At 41.2% G+C, this 20,009-nt stretch overlaps 1 protein-coding gene across 3 annotated transcripts in view; it reads left to right on the forward strand.

The window, feature by feature from the left end:
• Positions 1 to 20,009, forward strand: part of LOC134211385 (lethal(3)malignant brain tumor-like protein 3) — a 54,827-nt gene that overhangs the window by 20,357 nt on the left and 14,461 nt on the right. Inside the window, exon 1 of one of the 3 annotated variants that reach the window (XM_062688186.1) lies at positions 12,750 to 13,116. The exons of the other annotated variants lie outside the window; for them this stretch is intronic. The gene's annotated coding sequence lies outside the window, so the exon portion shown is untranslated. Of the gene's footprint in view, positions 1 to 12,749; positions 13,117 to 20,009 lie in introns of those variants that run through there. 3 annotated transcript variants of the gene reach the window in all.

Consider the following 20,009-nt stretch of genomic DNA (forward strand, 5'->3'; position numbering starts at 1 on the left):
CAAAATTAACAAGAAAGTCCCATGTTTTTTTTGGCGATTTTGGTTTTCTTTCAGAAATTAGCTTAAAATTGTCTCCTGTTAGGCTTTGTTGTAGAAATCTAAAAATCAAATCCAACTTGTGTTGTCTCATTTTGATATTTACTCGCATAAAAGTCACATTCACATCACAGATTTTTATATTCTATACTCTTTCTTTGAATTGTACGCTTGATTAATTCGGCTGTGGCTTCTTCATAAATCCACATTAATTAACCAGCGTATCTCTCATAGACTCTCGATTGGAGAAAGGGGGGCTGGGGAAGTGAAAGGTGGAGTTAACGAAATGTTTACATGTTCTATGTTTTATTTTTTGAGAGCCAGTGCTCACAGCGAGGTAAAGTAGATTAAGATTCTCAAAACTAGACCGTGCAGCTTAAACATGGCCCCTTTTCATTTTATTTTTTAGTGAAGATTGTAGGAGGGTTGCATTCATGACAATATGGGCGTTGTTGAATTCTGAAAATATAAATTGTGAGAGTGACGTATTGGATCGTTGTTTCAACTTGCCCCGCACCACGCATTTCTATTTGCCCTGATGGGTTGAAAATGCGGAGCAATATGAAACGAGCAAAATACAAAAATTAAAACGTATCTTTCATCAATTTTTCATAATCGTTATGCTTATTCAACATTGAATGATTACCTACCGTGAAAATTTGATGAAAAAACTCTTCCAAACATCATTTTGAGATCTGTTTCATTGGCACGTCAAAAAGTTGGTTTGGATTTTGCAAAAGGCGAAAAATAAACAGTGGCAGGGATTGCTTTTAGTAATTGCAATTCTCCGGGAATGGCAGTCAGAAGGTGCGTTTAGGGGAGTAATTGGTTGAAAAAAATAATCAGGGCATTCGGTCATTGCTGATCTAAATTACAGCTTCCGTTTCAACTTACCCCGCATTTCAACTTGCCCCGGTGTACCTTATGGACAAATCACCCGTTCCACTAACTACGCATCACAAATATATGTGACTTAGGTAGAAAAGCTACAATTATTTTTTAGATTTTTTATACCCTTGTTACATTTTGCAACTCCAAACAATAAGGTACCAGTCAAAACGATTAATGCAAGAGATGGCGTTTTTTCAATGGTAGTAAAATCAAAATTTCATCACTATTAGGCTTTGGTCCGATTCTTGAATTAAAATCGAATTAAACTTAATAGTGACAGTATTCGTATATTCGACGGATGTCCTAAGGATTCGCTCGGCCCCGACATGGCGCGGTTGGTAGCTGGCCATGATTCGGGGCATTTCTTATCTCTTTTTTTTACTCCTCCTACTTTCTCTCTTTTACACAAAAAAAATACCCCGAATCATGGCCAGCTACCTACCGCTCCATGTCGCGGCCGAGCGAATATCCTTAGGGCATCCGTCGAATATCTGAATTATCATGTGCTGTGTACTCACAAGTATGTTCTGACAGAACGAGTAGCTCTAGTGATACATAGATGATGTACCCAATATTCAAATTAGTATCGTCTCGTTTTTTGTTTCGTTCTATCAATCGAGTTCATATTCGTGTGCTAATGGGCGTCTACTATTCGAACGCCGATTGCTTCGATTTTGAAATTCAAATCTCATTCAAATAATTCATGCTTTCATTTCGTATCTCCGATTATTATTTTAACACAATCCGCTACTACCACATACTAGTTCGGGTGTCCGTAAAATCATAGAAGTCGGGTATCTTGTTGCTTCTTGCCATCTTTGATATAAGGCGAATCATTTCACACAAAAAAATAAACAAAAGTCAAGGGCCCCGTACGCCTGTCACTGGCGAACAAAGCTCGTGTACTCTGCATCGAAGCTTAGAACCGGTGATAGGGCGCAATCGCTAATGCGAGCATATTTATATTCGATTAGTTACTGCAATTAAATTCTTTTTTGAGTCCCTATAATCAAGCAGGTATCTCAAGCATACTACATCGTTATATTTCTGTATGATTGAGAGTTTGATTTTGATAAAGTATCGAAGTGTGCATTAAAATTGCCTCGCCATAACAAAAAGGTGGTAGAGAATTAACACTGTTGTTAACATTTTAGAACCAAATCCAGATGTCGCACATGTCGGGGTAGGTTTTCAGTGCTCCGCATTCTCCCCCTGACAAAGTGGACCTAAATGAGACCCTTCCCGAGCAAAGTTTGAAATCAAAATTTGATGTTCTGATGTCAATTATTTGGTTACTCCAGTTGATCACGTTTTGTATGGATAAACGATTAACACAGCAGAAACACAGCACAGCAGAGCATATTTTTACACTGTGGAATCAAAATAAAAACAAATTTTGCTGTCAATGAAATTAATGATTATTAAGTTGTCATGAGATTCTTAATTTGATATCAAAATGAGTACTCAATTAGATTACTATTATGAGCATTCCAAACAACAACAGCAAATTTTGTTTGCAGGTTAAATTTAATCTTCGTCAGTAACTCACTTTAGATAATCGACAGTATAATTTGATGTAAAGTTGCTATCATTATGATAACTGAGGAATGCATATTGAAAACATGCTCCGATATCAATTTTTATTAAATAATAATCGACATCAAGTTTTGTTTTCAATATAATCTTAATACCAGAGCTTATTGTTAGTTTGCTCTCATTTTTTGTTAAATATCTTGGCTGTGCATATCCATACCACATGTTTCGAAATGGACAAATTGATATGAAATTTGCGAAAGAGAATCCACGTGTCTTGGAGGGACTCGAACGCTCAACCTCCTATTCTCTAGATAGGCGTGATAACCCCTACACAGCAAGACCACTTAAAGGTCACGTTTACGGAAAAGCCATCAGGATCCGAGTACCTTCCTCTACCGCGGTTAGCTCTTTTTTGCAAATTGAATATGTTTCGGATGCTTGATTTGTTGTATTACTGTTGTATATCCACAGTCAAGCGAGCCCATCTTGTTTATTATATTAACAACGGGCTGGGCGGATCATTTGAATTGATTGATTGATTATCGTTGTTGAAGAGTCTTGCAGCCCTAGGTTGACTTATATTTGGAGATTCTCTGTTCTAGATTTAGAATCCTCAAGAAAGTATTGTGGATTCTAATTCCTTCGATTCCGCATGTGACAAAACTGGGATTGATTCATTCGAAGAGCTTCCTAGTCCAAACATAAAAATTATCGGATTTCTTGTTAAGATCCGCTAATATGATATTTCAGTATCAGTTTCTCCAACAGGGAAAAAACCGGGAAACTGAAAATCGATTTTAAATGCTCTTGCCACAGTCGCGTAACACAGATGTAATTCAAATAAACCATTGAACATGTGATCGATGCTGAAATGTGAAGTGTTACGTCTGTTTGTCTGTGTTATTACGAAAACAAAAATCCGTCAAGCAGCCAACCTCCATCCATGATCTGAAAATACTACAATTCAGAAATAATATGAGCATTATGTTATTATTCTTAAAATTAGTTCCGTTGAACAATACAAATCGGAACTTGCCTTGCCACTTGCCCCGTATGAAGTGGAAAGTCGTGGGGGCATCAAGGACTATGTCCAAGGGCTTGACGACCCCTCCCCACGGGCAGTGGGCTCTGTTAACCCCCTACAGAAAGCTGCACGTATCTGCAAGCAGGCTCTATCAAAGCTATCGTGAGCCGCTCAAAGCGCAGAAATCCAGCGGGAGTGCCAATCGGCACATCAGGATTAATGCCAGTAAGATCCTGATTATGGTATACTGGCGGCATGTCAATTGACCCTGTTTTAAGATATTGTGATACTACTGTGAATGCGAGGCCTGGCAGCCGAGTCATTCTACTCTCTCAGTAAGGCCGAGTGACACCGACCTGAAACGGCGAGTGGGCTAATCGTCTCCTAAACCTTAGCGGGCTGGTCACGCCGTCCAATTCTGTCACCCAGTTTTACCTACTGGGTGGGAGTAGGCTCAGATGTTTCTTCCAGACTAGCGCTGATCTGGCTCTGAAGTATCAACCCTCGCACACCCAACCAGCGATTGTTAAATTTTCAAATAATTCTGTATAAGAATCTACCAAAACCTGTATAAGAACTGGGCATATGCGAAATTGTTAGATTCTTATGCGAAAAATGTAAGAAAAGCTTACAAAATTGTTAGATTCTTATGCAATATTTGTATAAAAATCTTGCAATTTCGCATATGCCCAGTTCTTGTACAGGTTTTGGTAGATTCCTATACAGAATTGTTGGAAAATGTAACAACCGCTGGTTGGGTGCATGGCCTCCCTGCATGCCGCAAGAAATGTATAGATAACCATGGGATCACGACTACTCCAGCAGTATTTGTCTGCAGCTGCAAGGGGACCCAATTGCGATGAGTACTTCAAATTTTCCTAAAAGGCCTAAAATTTTCCTGTGCCGGGAGGCGTAAAAATAGACGGCCCTATTCTAACAAGTGTAATTAAGACAGTGTTGACCAACCAGGAAAACAGGAAATACATCTAGCAGAATGTCAGACTGCTGAACTCCGCAGACGCATGGCTGTAACTGGGGTGACTCCTAAGCTGTTAAGGTCGGCTTAGCATCCGACGTGAAGGAAGTGAATGTTGTGCCCTTAGAGAAAAGGCCACACCTTTCAATGGTCACGGTAGAAAGGACAGAGGCGGAGCAATTATCGTCAAGGGGACTTCCTTAGCCGTGCGGCAAGATGCGACAACTACAAAGGAAGATCATGCTGAAGGTGGTTGGGTTCGATTGGCGGTCCCGGTCTAGGAAATTTTCATCTTATACGCATGCATAAATGGTAACTTGGCTTATCAATTTAGCAGTTAATAACTGTGGAAGTGCTAAATAAACACGTCGATGCGATGTCCCAGTGGGGTATGGTCTAGGGAAGGATGTCAACTACATCCGTAGAACGCAGAAGGGTGAGATGATTCTCGTCCTAAAGCGAGGTGCTGCACGGTTCCGCGTATAAAAAGTTGACAGAGGAGGTACTTTGTGATTTTGTGAGGGATAGCGAGGGGTGAGAGCTCTATGCGCCGTAGAGGTCGTCCAGTGCCGCGGAATGGACGAAATAACCGAAGCCGGTAACCTGGTGGGCGCAGTGAAAGATTAGTGTGGCTTTGAAATCCAGGACACCGCGATTCGGTTTAGGTTGGGAAGACCTGGAACGCAGGTGGCCTCATTCCAAGTACACTTGACTGATGCCAAGAAGGTGCATATGCCTGGTGAGCATAAACGAACAACCTCAGAGTAAGCTGTGCCAACGTTGTGGAGCAGATAGCCACAAAGCTCACACCTGTCAGGCCGCACCGAGGTATTTGATCTGTGCTTCCGATATAGACAATAAACACCCATCCAGCGGACAGGCCTGTCCGGCCGCCAAACGGGCTAGAATATGCAGGTAACCCAGTTGAACCTCAACCACTGCGAGGCAGCGCCAGCGCTGCTATAACGGTCGGTTTATGAGAATAAGGTGAGTGTTACCTTGCTATCCGACCCGTTTCTTGCGAACGATACCTTATCCAGGAGATACTATCATCTCCTGATGATGTGGGTTTTGTTATAGTTACGGGTGTTTACATTCAGGTGTTTACTTCTGTAGTTGTCCTCCTAGATGGAATACAAAGCAGTATAGTAGGGTTATAGATAGTCTTGAAGGTAAGCTAACTAGTTAAACGTCGTATTAGTTGTAGCGGGTGACTCCAACGCGGGGGCAGTGGACCCTACTGGGGTTCCAGGTTCACCAACTCTGGAGGTCACATCCTGTTAGAGTCGCTAGCAGTACTAAACGTAGTCCTGCTGAACGAGATACAAGCATTGACGTTCAGAGGACCGCGCGATGAGTTATGCATCGATGTGATCTTCTGCAGCGCGGGATGGAGAATACAGCCTGAATTGAGAAATCTTGAGGGATATACTTTCAGTGACCATCAGGAAGTACGTTTTATGGTCAGTTATTATGCCTCCAATAGAACCCCAAGTCCCTAAAATGGGAAAATCGGACGCTAGGCCTGAGTGGCGACAAGTTATCCGATGTACTGACACAGGCATGTGACGCTACTATTCCCAGGTAGAATAACCCACTCGGCAATCATCATCGGTATATTGGTGATCAAGCACTATCGTGGACCTTCATAGAACCTGTCTTAGAGCTAAAAGAAGATTGCGACGTGCTAGAACCGAGGAAAAAAGTTCGATAGACGCAACGTTTTTATATTATATTATTTATATTATTTGCTTGTTGTTACGTATACAAATTGAAGGTAATGTGTACTAGGTCTCTAGTAGCCTTGCGAGCAAAGGCGTAGGATTTCCAATCCGATGAAGGCGAATTCGATTCTCGGTGGATGTTTTCGGGTTGGAAACTTTCTCGACACCATGGACTTACCGAACAAGATACATATTTATGCAATAGCGGACATAGAAAGCCTTCAACTTCATTTGAGGAAATGCTAATAGAATATTGAGTTGAAAAGCAGGCCAAGTCCCAGTTTGAATGTAGAAGAAGAAGTGTACTAGTTGCATTTTTGATAATTATTTTTATGAAATTTCATGTGTCTTGTTGTTAAATTTGTATAGTTGCTACACTAGTGATGTGAAGCAACAGGCCCGAGAAACTATATGTAGCTTTGCCATATTCGTCGTATTCCTCTGTGCAACTCAAAACGACTCGAGAACATAACCGAAATTCATAGGGTACCGCAGCGACAATCCCTCTATGGTTTATAACCTCTATTGTATGCTTGGTTCTGTACTTCATTTGCCAAAAAGAGCAAACCAGTAATATCCTATTCAGATTACGCCATTTTTTCTTTGCTAAGAATAACTTGATGGCAATGCTAATACATTAAATTTTCTTTCTCTAAAGGTCGTATTCTGAATAGGCTATAAATCAACTTGTTTGTAAGCCAATCTACACAAATTTATTTCAGCGTTTTCCTTAGAAGATATTTTTTCCCTAGAAAAACAACAGTGGATTCAATTGTTTTAAGGTGGTCAATCGGTCACTGATGGCGCTTCCATCGATTTTGCTTGTGCTTGACGTTTACACACTACACGGGTAGATCAAACAACCTAAATTTTGAGTTGTTTTCGATCTGGCATCTCTTTCATTCCATCCTTTGATATCAAAAACAGAGAAAGAAAACCACCCAACGATAGCAGTTCGATGGGGGAAGCCAAAGCTAGGTTAAAGGGTTTGAACTTAAATTTAGGTTGTTAAAACCTATTTGAACTTAACATTAGGTGGAAACAACTTAATATTTAGGTACTTTTTCACACGGGATCAAACGGAAACTACTCAAATCCGAGTTCGGCCATCCAACTCAAAATTGGCTTCCCCCACCAACGGTCCAAATTAAGTGAAATGAACTTAATTTTGAGTTGTTTGAACTTCATTTTGGGTTGTCTGATCTAACCGTGTACCACGCGCTGGTTCGCCGCTTGTCCAAACAGTGAATTTAGAATTTAACGAACAAGATTCCGTGACGATTATTTTGATTGCATATTGTTCTAAGTGAGACGTCTATTTCTCTGTGTTTTTCCATAGCTGTCCTTCATAAGATGATTCTTCAACTTCTGGAGACTTTGCTTTGCAGCTTCATAGGATATAATGTCCAATAGTGGGCCTCTAACTAATAGTGGACCCTCCAGCCATATTTGCATTATTACAGCATAATATAAACATTTTTCTATGAAATTCCGTCAGAAGATGCTATAGAAATGCTATAAAAAGTAAAAATAGATGCTTTTTACACTTTTGTTAAAAAATAAACACGAGAGTGTTTGTAATAGGAATATTATGGGGTCTATAATAGGGAAGAAGAACATCTCGAAATGGAACATGAAAATCGAATGAAGTGTTAACTATAGGAAAGCAATTTCCTATTATGGACCCCCAGGTGGTCTACTATAGGACAAATTCTCTCAGACTATGAAATGTTAATTGCAGCGTTAATTAGAGTGTTTTACAAATACACGACGTTAATTTGAGTGTTTTATCGTGAAGGGGAGATACAGAACTTGATATTAGACGCGACATTAATATGTTGAAAATTTCCACTCCTTATGCCAGGAAGAGCAAAACTCCGCTACTAGGGGGTCCACAATTGGGCATTTTACCCTATATACCGCTAAGCCCCGTGAAAAATAACACATTGATAATTGTACACTTCACTGTTACTGTTTTCTAATCGGATTTGATTGTGCACTACAAATTTCTCCTATAGGATCCTTTCATCATATCAGGTATAAGTTGCAAATAATAGTTAAACTATGTTCGACATGCAAAGCAGAAACAGATTAATCGCACGAGCCAACAGATAATGGTATCATAACCTCGCCCAACCTAATTTTAATATAGTAAAAGTATCGCTTCGCACTCTTCATTCAATTGAATTTTGCCTACTCTGCAAACAACGTCATAAGCACACCCGTTATTACAGCCAGCAGCGAGGAGCTAGTCGGTGCGACCATCAAACAAAAATCTCAGCCACAGCACTCGCTCTCGTCGGAGGGTAATTAAAAATCATGGAATATTCGTGGAAGACATTAGTGGAGACGAAAGTACCACAATTTAGGTAATAGTGAGTTTATCGAAGGTACGCTTTTTGAGAGGGAGATTTACCAGCTCGACCACCGCACCGGAAGGAATATTTAGTAACCTATCGGTTCGATTCACGATCCCACTAACTACATACGACGTCGGTGACTAATACATTCTTATGCTCATCAAGCTTATAGCGTACAACAGTGTTTCCCAAAGCAAACGTTTGATATCGGCTAAATAGTAAAAGTATACTGACAATAAGCATGACGAAATCCATGATGCAGATTGAAAAGCTATATAATTACGTTCTATTACTTCCACGGGATTGGAGAGAGATAAATTTAAACTCAATTATTACACGAGGGCCATTTGGAGAAATGACTAAAAATTGTGACTCATTTCGTTGGTGAACGTGGAGTGATGCTCGCGTTTCTTCATCGATGGTCCAGGTTTTTGTTTTCTTCAAAATTCGAAAAATCTGTTCCCTGCACCCATCTATTCCCGTTGGACGCTTTTGGGTAACTTCCGCTCTTTACTGCCTGATCCGTCACGTTCCAATTCCACGTTGGTAATGGTACCTTACCTTCTGAAGTTTTTTTTTGTCGCTTCCGATAATTGTTTGTCATTTTTTTTCCAAGACTTCAAGTTTCAGTGCCAATGTAGCGTCGTTGAAGAGGTAGAATTCGCAAAAATCGTCGCTTCTGAATATTTATTCCATTGTTTTTCATGTTTTCATTGGAGGGGGAGGTCTCGCAAATATTTCGATGATAAAGCATAGGATTCATCAATTTCACTTCACAATCATACATGGCCATTCAAATCAATTCGTTGAACCAGTACAACAAGAAATAATGAACCATTTCAACAAACTAGATTTAGAGTTTATTGATCTGCCAAGTTTATCTTTTGCATAAGTTGTTTTGCGTGTCAATAAATAGGAATATTTTTTAAGTTCGTTTTCAAAACTTTCAATTATTGCATTGATAGTTTAGTTATCTGTATAATTTTGAATTCCAACTACAAAAACATTGATATGAACAACAAAAATCGTGAAAAAATATGTTTTAAGACCTTATCTGAGATTTACCACGTGTGGGGAAAGTGAAAGTTTTCCGTCTCCGAATGCATTTCTCTATATTTTTGTTACCAGGATTTGCAAAAATCGCTCTCAATAGATTACGAACAACGATACAGAGAGTCACAAACATCTTCGAATCATAACAAGCCATGAAAACAAGTCAAGTAAGAAAAACACTCATTCGGATAGGCGGCCCACATTGAGGGGGCTTAATAAAACGCTTTGTTCACGCTCATTTTATTTTGGGGACCATATTTGTATCATACAGCTGTATAAAACAGACAAGACTATGGTGGCAGTCAGGTGGAAGGATCACTTCGAAGTTTTGTTGAACGGTGAAAATGAAGGTGTATTAAGGAGCAGGATGTACATGGCGACGGTCAGGCTATGGAACCACCAACGCTGAACGAGGTAATGAAGGCTCTCAATGAGCTGAAAAACAGTAGAACTGCTGGAAGGACGAGATCCCGGTTGAGCTTCTCAAACACGGAAGTGAGCAGCTGCATCAATCGATCCACCACATTATCCGGAAAATATGGGAGGATGAAGAACTGCCTGCCGGCTGGTTGGATGGTCTCATATGCCAAAAAAGGGCACAGACTATTTATTTATTTATTATCAGATTAAGGCCGGAGTGGCCTGTGTAGTGCATAGAAGTTTTCTCCATTCAACTCGGTCCATGGCTACGCGTCGCCAACCTCGCAGTCTGCGGAGGGTTCGCAAATCTTCCTCCACTTGATCGATCCACTTTGCTCGCTGTGCACCTCGTCTTCTCTTTCTCGTCGGATCGTTGTCGAGATCCATTTTCACCGGATTACTGTCCGACATTCTGGCCCACCGCAGTCTTCCGATTTTCGCGGTGTGAACGATCGATGTTACTGCCAACAGCTGATGCAAGTTGTGCTACATCCGCCATCTGCATTCCACCATAGATGGTACGCAGCACTTTCCTTTCAAAAACTCCCAGTGCGCGTTGGTCCTCCACGAGCATCGTCCACGTCTCGTGTGCGTAGAGAACTACAGGTCTAATAAGCGTTTTGTAGATAGTCAGTTTGGTACGGCGACCAACACTATTCGATCGGAGCGTTTTGCGGAGTCCGAATAAAGGCCGAAGGCCATTTGATCGAAGGTCATTAGGCCGAACGGTCATTAGGCCGAATTAGCAAAAAGAAGAGTGCTGTCTTCTTTGCCCTTCTTTCTTTTTTTCGCTCTTCCTTCTTGCTCCTTCCTATTTCCTTCTTCTATGCTATTTATTTCTTCTCCCTTCTTTCTTCTTCTTCTGCATTTCCTTCTTTCTTCCTTCATTCTTCTTCTTTCTTGGTTCTTCCTTCTTCCTCTTCCTTCTTTCTTCTCCCTCCTTCCTTCTTCCTTCTGTTTTTTCTTCTTTTCCCCACGCTTCTTCTTTCTACTTTCTTCTTCTTGTTTCCTTCTTCTTTCTTCTTCCTCCTTTCTTTTTTCTTCCTTCTTTCTTCCTTCTCTCCGTCTTTTTTTATTCTTCTTTCTTTTTCTTTCTTCCTTCTTCATTTTCTCTTCTTCCTTCTCAATTATTCCTTCTTTCTTCTTCATTTTTCCTTCTTCGTTTTTTCTGCCTTTTTAACTTCTTCCTTCTTCGCTTTTTTCTCCTTTTTAACTTCTTCGTTCTTCCTTATTGTTTATTCCTTCTTCCTTCTTCTTTCTTCTTTCTATCTTCATCCTTCCATATTTCCTTCTTCCTTCTTCCTTTTTTCCTTCTTCCTTCTTTCATCTTCCTTCTTCTTTCTTCCTTCATCCTTCTTCCTTCTTCTATCTTCCTTTTTCTATCTTCCTTCTTCCTTCTTCCTTCTTCTTCTTCCTTCTTCCCTTCTTCCTTCTCCTTTCTTCCTTTTTCCTTCTTCCCTTCTTCCTTCTTCTCTTCTTCCTTCTCCTTTTTTCCTTTTTCCTTCTTCGTTCTTCCTTTTCCCTTACCCCTTCTTCCTCCTTCCTTTTTCCTTCTTCCTTCTTCCTCCTTCCTCCTTCCTTCTTCCTACTTATTTCTTCTTACTTTTTTCTTTCTTCTTCCTTCTTCCTTCTTCTTTCTTCCTTCTTCTTTCTTCCTTCTTCCTTTTTCCTTCTTCCTTCTTCCCTGTTCCTTCTTCCTTCATCCTTCTTCCTTTTTCATTCTTCCTTCTTCCTTTCTCCTTCTTTCTTCTTCCTTTTTCCTTCTTCCTTCATTCAACGACCGTTCGGCCTGATGGCCATTCGGCCTAATGACCGTTCGGCCTAATGGCCTTCGGCCTAATGACCTTCGGCCTTCGGCCTAATGACCCAGCATCAATGGATACATTCAATCAATACAATGGATACATAATTTGTGAAATTTGATTTTACGCGGTTTGTAATTGTTTTTTTTTCTGGTCTTATAAGTTATAAAACTACACTACAATGGAGGAAAAATCTAAAAATTATGAACATTGAGTTATACCGAGAAATCGACAAAAACCAACCACGTAAAAAGTGATCCTAGTGTAATAACAATAATTCGAACGATTTGTCGATGCAATTTCCACTTGCTTATTTAGTAATTAAGACGAAATTTTCAAAACGACTTATCTGCTTTTGTAAACAAAGATTTAAACGTCGATTTGACGAATCTGATAGCACTTCGACGCAAACCAACGCCATCAACAAGTAGCCGAAACCATCACCTACCTATTGATAGTGTTACAAAAGTAGATAAGTCGTTTTGAAAATTTTGTCTTGAATTGAGCTTTTAATTTTAACAATGGTTAATTCCTAACTTAGCAGCATTTTTCAAACAATCAAGAAGGCATAATTATTTAAACAGCTTATATCTTACGGCTTCCAAGAAGAAAAAAAACACGTTTTCAGTACGTTTATTCATCGGTCATCCATTTTAAATTTGCCGATGATTACTGCAAGTTTGTGAGCCACTGGGAAGTACACACCGTGCCATTGCAGCGTGCTTTTCAAGCGAGCACATGTAGGTATTTCATATCCATATCTATACGTTTTTAGCAAAGCTAAAACTCTGATACTGGCTGGCAAGCCAACCGCACTGAGAGCCACTGTTTCGTTCGAATGGAGGAAAACATGTATTTCAGCTCAACAACGTGAGCGAGAGTTCCTTCACTGCTGACTGGCTCCAGCAGTTGCCCGTCGCTAGAAGCAAACGGCGAGCAGTTGTTAACCGTAGAGCACCGTCTACAACACATCGTCCGTCGCCTCGCCGCTTCGAAGCTGTGAAGCTCCGACACACAGAGCATGAATCTGTGAAGCTTGAAAATGTGAGATCATGTGTCAAAGTGTGTACCTCTTGAGTTGGTTTTCGGCACAAAACCCCTAAAGTGCGTAGTTGTTAGCGAAAAAAGTGCACCGAACTGGAAAGAGGTGCACCACACTATCTAATACAGGATAATTAATGTGATAAGACGGCTACAGTCGCGAGTGATTGTAAATTTACGAAAAAAATAACGAGAGTTAGTTCTGTGCGGAAAGGCGATTCAGAGTGGAGCAGAGCAGGTGATTTCGTCACAGGTACATCTACTTTTATCATCGGTCACACGCTGCTGCTACAGTTCAAGGAAAAGCATTCCTGTCTGCTCGCATTTGCTTATCCTGTTCTGGGGTTCATTATGCTTTGCCCATTTTTCCTCGATTAGAATATGAGATGGCCGGGATGCATAGAACACCGTCTGCGATGACGAGCGGTGTACGACGACGACAACATGGCTGCAGTTTGGAAAGCAGTTTGTCCGCACGGAAAATATCGGTTCCTATTGGGCGGTTCTCGGTAGTGCGTTATCACTTATAACAGTTGGTGGAAGCCGAGTTGTTTGAAGTAAAGTGTAGAGTATCGCCTTGCTTATAGAAAAATGTTGCGTATATCATGCGATTGTGCGGGGTCTACCTGCTTTGTGCGATTTTGGCGAAGGTCGCCCCACCGCACTGTGAAACGTGCTAATTCATGTGAACAGTCAGCGTTCGGCGAGGACAGGCCGTGTTTCGCGAGGAAGTCTTTTTTCGATTACGCTTTCTGGTGTTTTGGGATGATGATGATGCTAATGATGATATTGATAATGATGAAGTTATAGTGAAGTTTTCGTTGGTTGTAGGTGGCCTTGTGATGAATTGTAACACGCATCCGTCTTGCCTTCAATATCTAATTGGAATAATTGCAGCATGTTCAGTGTCTGTGTTATAAAACAGTCCACAGTCTTGAAGCAGCAGAATATGAACGACGTATATTTCACTTTTAAACGGAGACTATCTTCAATTTTATTCGTAGCCTATCAGAATGTGCTACTCAATTGTGTAATCGATTGCTGCAAATAGATTTCCGAGAATACAAGATATGGAATATACATGATTTTTGTCCTATGCTGAGCAATATTTTTACGAAAAATGGAAAACATTTGTCGTACATCGGAAGGCTTAATTGAACATAGCTCAAGCTCGGCGTAAAAAAGTGAATCGCAGCTGTTGGATTCACTGCAATCTGGATGCTAGAAATGACAATATGATTTAGATGTGTGTATGTAGGGTACATAATGTTGCATCGTCGACGTGTTTTCGACCATTGATTGGCGTATGTTCAACTTGAAGAACTTCATCATAGTTAGCAGAAAGTGAATTTTAGTACATAGCTCATATGTAGATCCCATCGAAGGTATATTGAAGCACTTAAACTGCCCACGATCGCACAAATGTCCCATATGAATAGAAAAGCCAGCAAAGATGACGCTGATATGCGATTATAGGCAGTATAGCTCGTAAAAAGTAAATGTAGGAGTCTGTCTCCTGTGTTGTTACTCTGATATAGATATTTGCTTATCACCCATAGCTAAAGTTAACCCGATGAATCATATACATGTATTCACAATCATATTGTTAACTTTGTCGACTAGTCGCTGGAGAGACACCTAGACAAATATATTTTTCTCTTTTCAGATTATAAACATTAAACTAGGATAAAAAGAACTTCCCTTTTAATCTATTTACCAGATTTGTTTTTTTTTCTTGTCAGATTTTTAAATATGTCATTCATCATTAATTTATAAGCTTACATCTAAACTGATAACACTGATTAAACAATATGACGCCACTATACTTGGTTCGAGACCACATTCCTCAAACCTCAAACCAAAGGCAACGGTGATTCTGAGCCATCAATTTGGCATGCCATTTCGAGTGCTAGCCCTATAGTATACCTGATCCGCAAGACATAGTATCCAATATGGTGGCTGCGGACACGGTTTTGGTGAAGTGCCTGCATTGTACAAGTGGCGCAATACTCCTACCTTTAAAAACCTTGTGCTCGATTGGAACAACTGATTTGACAGCAAACGCGCTGTTTTAATTTAGACACTGCGTCTCTTTGTTGTTAATCCAGCCTCTTTAGGTTTTGGCACATGGATGTATCCATCAGGCTAAGGTACTAATGGCGATGGTTGTCGTGATCATCAAAGACAACAGTGGACATCGTTATCCAGCTCGTGCTCTTCTATACTCTGGTTCGGAAAACAACTTCATGACTGAAAGCCTCAGTCAACGGATGAAGGTCAATCGCACCAAGTTCCATAGAATTTGCCAAACAGGTTTTTGCAGTAGCTGGAGGACACCATTCGATCAAGACTGACGGAATTCTCTCAGCGCATGAGTTTTCTAGGTTCTATAAGGTACTTGTCAACTTGCCGACTTCCTCAATCAACATCGATAGGTCCAGAGCAGGAGTGACGACGAAGTATTATGCATATTATTTTTTGGTATTTTATCTTTTATGCACACCAAGTGCATAACAGTGTAGGGTATCAATAACATAATTAGGTATTATTGAATTATTTTCTCCTGCTCGGATTGGAACGTTCCCAATGGAATCGAATTGGCTGATTGTGAACATGGTTCTAGGATTTGAATCTTTTTTCAATTTCTTCAGAAGCAGGCGATAGATTTCGTTAGGGAGTGCGACTGCCGGCCCTTAATGAGCCCGTATTTGGTTGAAACGTTTGTCGGAGAGCATATCCCTGAACATCAGTTGTAACGTGTTGGCATGAGAAGGGCTAGCTGAGTTACTAGTCTGGTTCTGGAGGAGGTCGGAGCTACCGAAAATTGTTCGCCGCAAGAAGTACGTTGCAAGGAGGTCTTTGTTCGAACGATTCATCGTGGAGAGAATGGTCGTTATAGGTGCAGTTTCGCTGTCGAAGTATGAAGACAATTCGGATCGAATTGTCGAGTCAAAGGGCATTGCAGTTTGTTGTCTTCAAAGTACGAAGCGCAGGTTGGCGAAGGATGCAGAGCTCCGGGCCAATACTGCTCCTTTATGGAGAGCCAAATTCAGCCAAGACGCTCCTATCTACCACACTACCCGGTAGTTAAGGAAGCCAATACTACAAACAAGGTTCGTGTGGTGTTCAAGCGAAACATCGGCGTTGACGATGTTGATGATTATCACCCGGTTTCTGACGAAACAAATTATGCTTATGGTGGACGTCGAAAAAATGTTTCGACAAGTCCTGATTTGTGAGGATAATAGAGCTTTGCAATCCATTTTATGGAGGTTATCTCCGGAGGAGGCAATCAGTGCGTTTCAACTGAATACCGTCACGTACGGCGTGAAACCGACACACTTTTTAAGTGAACTAAGTTGGAGCATCTCTAAGTCGACGAGGAAGAAAGGTTTCGGGTAGACTTTTCCCGATAGACTTGTTCCTGACAACTAGTACGCAAATCATGACCTATAATTGTAACCTTATGCAGTACCGAATTCTGGTGAATAAATGTTCTAAGAACTCTTAAGTACAGTAAAGGGGCCATATTTTTCTTGGGCCAATCCGGGACACTTTTGCTATTATGTATTTTAAAACCGTATCAAATTGTAAAAAAAAAAGTTTTCCCTATCAACCTACAACACCGTGTATCAGGGATGGAATCCTAAAGAGTAAGAACAAGTCTCTCACTTATCAACTCTGTATACATATACGATATGTAGCATACCCCGAGAGACTTTTTTCGTAAGCTGTCATGATAGAGAGAATCACAATTTTCCTGTGGGGGCTGCCTATCCTATTCTGTTTTTTCGCACTTGTATACAAGTTTGATAAATTTGTTATCATGGCTTGTTATGATTCGGAACAGTTTTTGCCTCTCTTTTATCGTTGTTCGTTATCTATTGAGAGCGATTTCTGCAAACCCTGCCGTGTATGAAGCAATCATCGAGGCCTCATGCGCGAGCAAACTTGCTTGCGATTCTATTTATAAGGAGAGCACTGCGCTTGAGTTTTTCGATCAGAATTGCATCGTTTCGCTCATTCGCGAGTTTTCCCAACTAGGTACTAGATTTCATAGAAACAAATGCTCTAAAATGCTTGAATTTTACAAATATTTTTGAAATAAGAAATGTTTTACAATCTAGACCTCGTGGCCATGTGGTTAGCGGCACCAGTATTCTGAGCATATTGGACCTGACGAAAGCTAGAAAACAAAATGGGGACCGGGTGATGCTTTTTTACTTCACCCGGCAAGGTATATAGGACGCAAATTCTAAAATGCTTATTAAAGCGTTAAAACAAATTTTAACTGAAAATAGTTCGATTTTTTTGGGTTAGAAAGTTTTTCAAAATTCTAACTCTATATATTTAAAAGTTTTCAACATATAATGTTTAATATCATTTTAGAAGCATTTTAAAATATACTTCATATACTTCACCATGTTGAAATACAGTGATTTCCCCCACACGTACGTCGCCACTAGATGGCAACAGCGCAGCTGCGTCAAAGCGAATTATGTATGTTGTGTTTTATGAGGTGAGGGTACAATTCCCGTCCCAACCGTGAAATCTCTTCGATAAGCGAAACATTCTTCTCTGATCTAATGTGTATTATCCGTAGTTCGTTGACTTAAATAAAAGATCAGTTGATTGAGGACGGTGAAATTGTCTCTCAATCTTCATACGATTCCTAAGATGTTTTTCTAGTTTTTCAGATTTTTTCATAATAGTAGATTTAAGGATTCTCCAGATTTTACATAATTTCCTAGATTCCATTTTCTCTAAAATATGGAGTATTGCCATGACCTGACATTTTCAAAATATCCAATTTGTGGATCATACAAATATTCCTTATTATTCCAATATTCGTTCCAGGTTATTCAAATGCTTCAGATTACAATTGCAATAACAATTCAACATTATCCAGTGTAACAAATCAACTCAACTTTTGTTGATCCTTCAGAATTCCTAGATTCTGTTTACGGAAATGTTCTAGATTCTCAAAATTATTCAAACCTTTTTTCATGTTGCCTCTTTTCTTATGATTATTGTGTTAAATCCCATTTCCATAGATTATGCGATTATGCGTAACGTTTTCCGGGGCGTCTGGCAATGCGGGATAAGTTGGAGGAATCCGAGAGTCGGGACGTCGAGTAACATTAAAGCACAGTCTTTTTAAATTTTTTGAGTGGTAAATAGAGATGTCGTAAATTAATCGATTACTTAAATTAATCGCAAGATGTTGAGATTTTCGGCAGACTCATGTAACTGGAATAGCTTTTAGGATAGCTTGGATAACTCTGAGAGAAGGCTGATGGGACGATAACTTTTGGGGGAGGAAGGATCCTTCCCAGGCTTATGGATGGAGATTACTTTCGCTGACTTCCAGGACGATGGAAAGTGGCTGAGCCGGAGACACTGATCGAAGATCAGCGAAAGGTGCTCAAAGAACGGAGCACTCATGTGTTTGAGTTCGAGATTCAGAATGTTATCGAAACCTCGGGCATTCATGTTCTTCGTTGATTTGATGTAGGCCGTCAATTCGCCATCTGTGATATCCTACTCCTCCGAGAAGTCGTTTGGAGTCAGATGAATGTTGTGTGCATACTTGTTAATGGTTGCTTCGTGTGAACTGATGATGTTCTACTAAAGATTATGTGAGCTGACGAAGAGACGACCTATTTCGGCGACTATCTCTGCATGAGTTATCAAGCGATCCTTGAAACCATCGTTGTCTAATGGGATCACAGGTGGAATGATCCGAGGCTTGGATTTTAATATTTTGGTCATTTTCCAGAACGGCCCTGCATTGGAAAAAAAAAGAACGGCTCTACATAGTCTGGGAGAGTGCGGCTCTTGTTTGAGAAATCATTATTATTTATGTTCACCATTCGGGCCTTGATAAGTTTTGAGAGTCGATTACAGCGTGCTTTAAGCTCAGGCAGTTTAGTACGCTGAAACTACCTGCGAGTGACATTCCGCATACGAATCAAATCTTTGGTGAGTGTATCGATAGTTAGGGTGATGCTTACCTGCCTAGCCTTCGGTACATGTTGGTCACGGGCCACCGAGATCACCTCCTCGATGGAGCGCAGCTGACGATCAATTGCTTCAGGCGTTTCCGGCCGCACCTCGTAGTTGACCTTTGGAACCGGGACAGCTGATGCCGATTAACCGAGGAGCCCACTTCCATCACCACCGGATAGTGGTCCGAGCTGAGCTCCTGGTAGACGACCGGCTGCGAGACGTGGTTGTTCATGTTCGTGATGTACAAGTCAATTGTCGAATGAGCGCCGAACCGACTCAGCCGAGTGGGGGAATCCGGACTCAGGATCGTGTAGTGGCCTTCCTCCATGTCGTCGCTCCACATGGTGCCGTTTCGATTGCCGCGACTATTGCCCCAGGCTTGATGCTTGGCATTCAGGTCTCCGGCAATGATATACTGACCTTGTCTCCGCGTTAGCTTGACGATGTCCCTCCGAAGGGTGGCCGATGAGCCATCATCATGAGCGCGATTGTGCCGACAGAAGTGGTGATTTCGACACCGATGGCCCCGATGACACTGAGCTGGAAGATTGGAAGCAGACGACAGTTGTTGTAGCGAAGAGCGATGGCCGGTCGAGTCGCATGATGCGAAAGTCCGGGATGTTGACGTTCACCTCCGGATTTAGGTGCGTTTCGGTGATGAACGTCACGTCTATTACCTTCTCCTTAAGGAAATCCTTCAGCTCAATTGTTTTGCTCTTTAGAGAGAAAGCGTTCTAATTGACCAGGCCCATCCTAGCAGCCATTCCCAATGATGAATATGACAAGAGTGAAGACCTGGTCGAAACGGGTTTTGCAGCCGCGCAGCCGAGTGGCGAGCTGCGCGAAGATCGGCATCAGCTGCTACGGAGTGTAGAGCGGAGCAGATTCTTCCGGTGGGACGGCTTCGTTCTCCGACTGCCGACGGAACCCAGAGGGGGCCATTCGCTGGTGGTTGGTGCCGATGATGCTGGACCTTGAACCGACGCAGCTGCCGCTGCCAGTCGCTTGTGCGGTTGTAACGGTGGGAGTACATCTCCTTCAGAGCAGGAACACGGTCTTCGGCAGGGTCCTGGTGGAAGCCTTCTATCGGATTTCCAAAAACGCCGCCTGCTTTGGACAGCGATATCTCCTCGTTTT

Source organism: Armigeres subalbatus, chromosome 2 (genome assembly GCF_024139115.2).
Source record: "Armigeres subalbatus isolate Guangzhou_Male chromosome 2, GZ_Asu_2, whole genome shotgun sequence".
Taxonomy (NCBI): Eukaryota; Metazoa; Arthropoda; class Insecta; order Diptera; family Culicidae; genus Armigeres; species Armigeres subalbatus.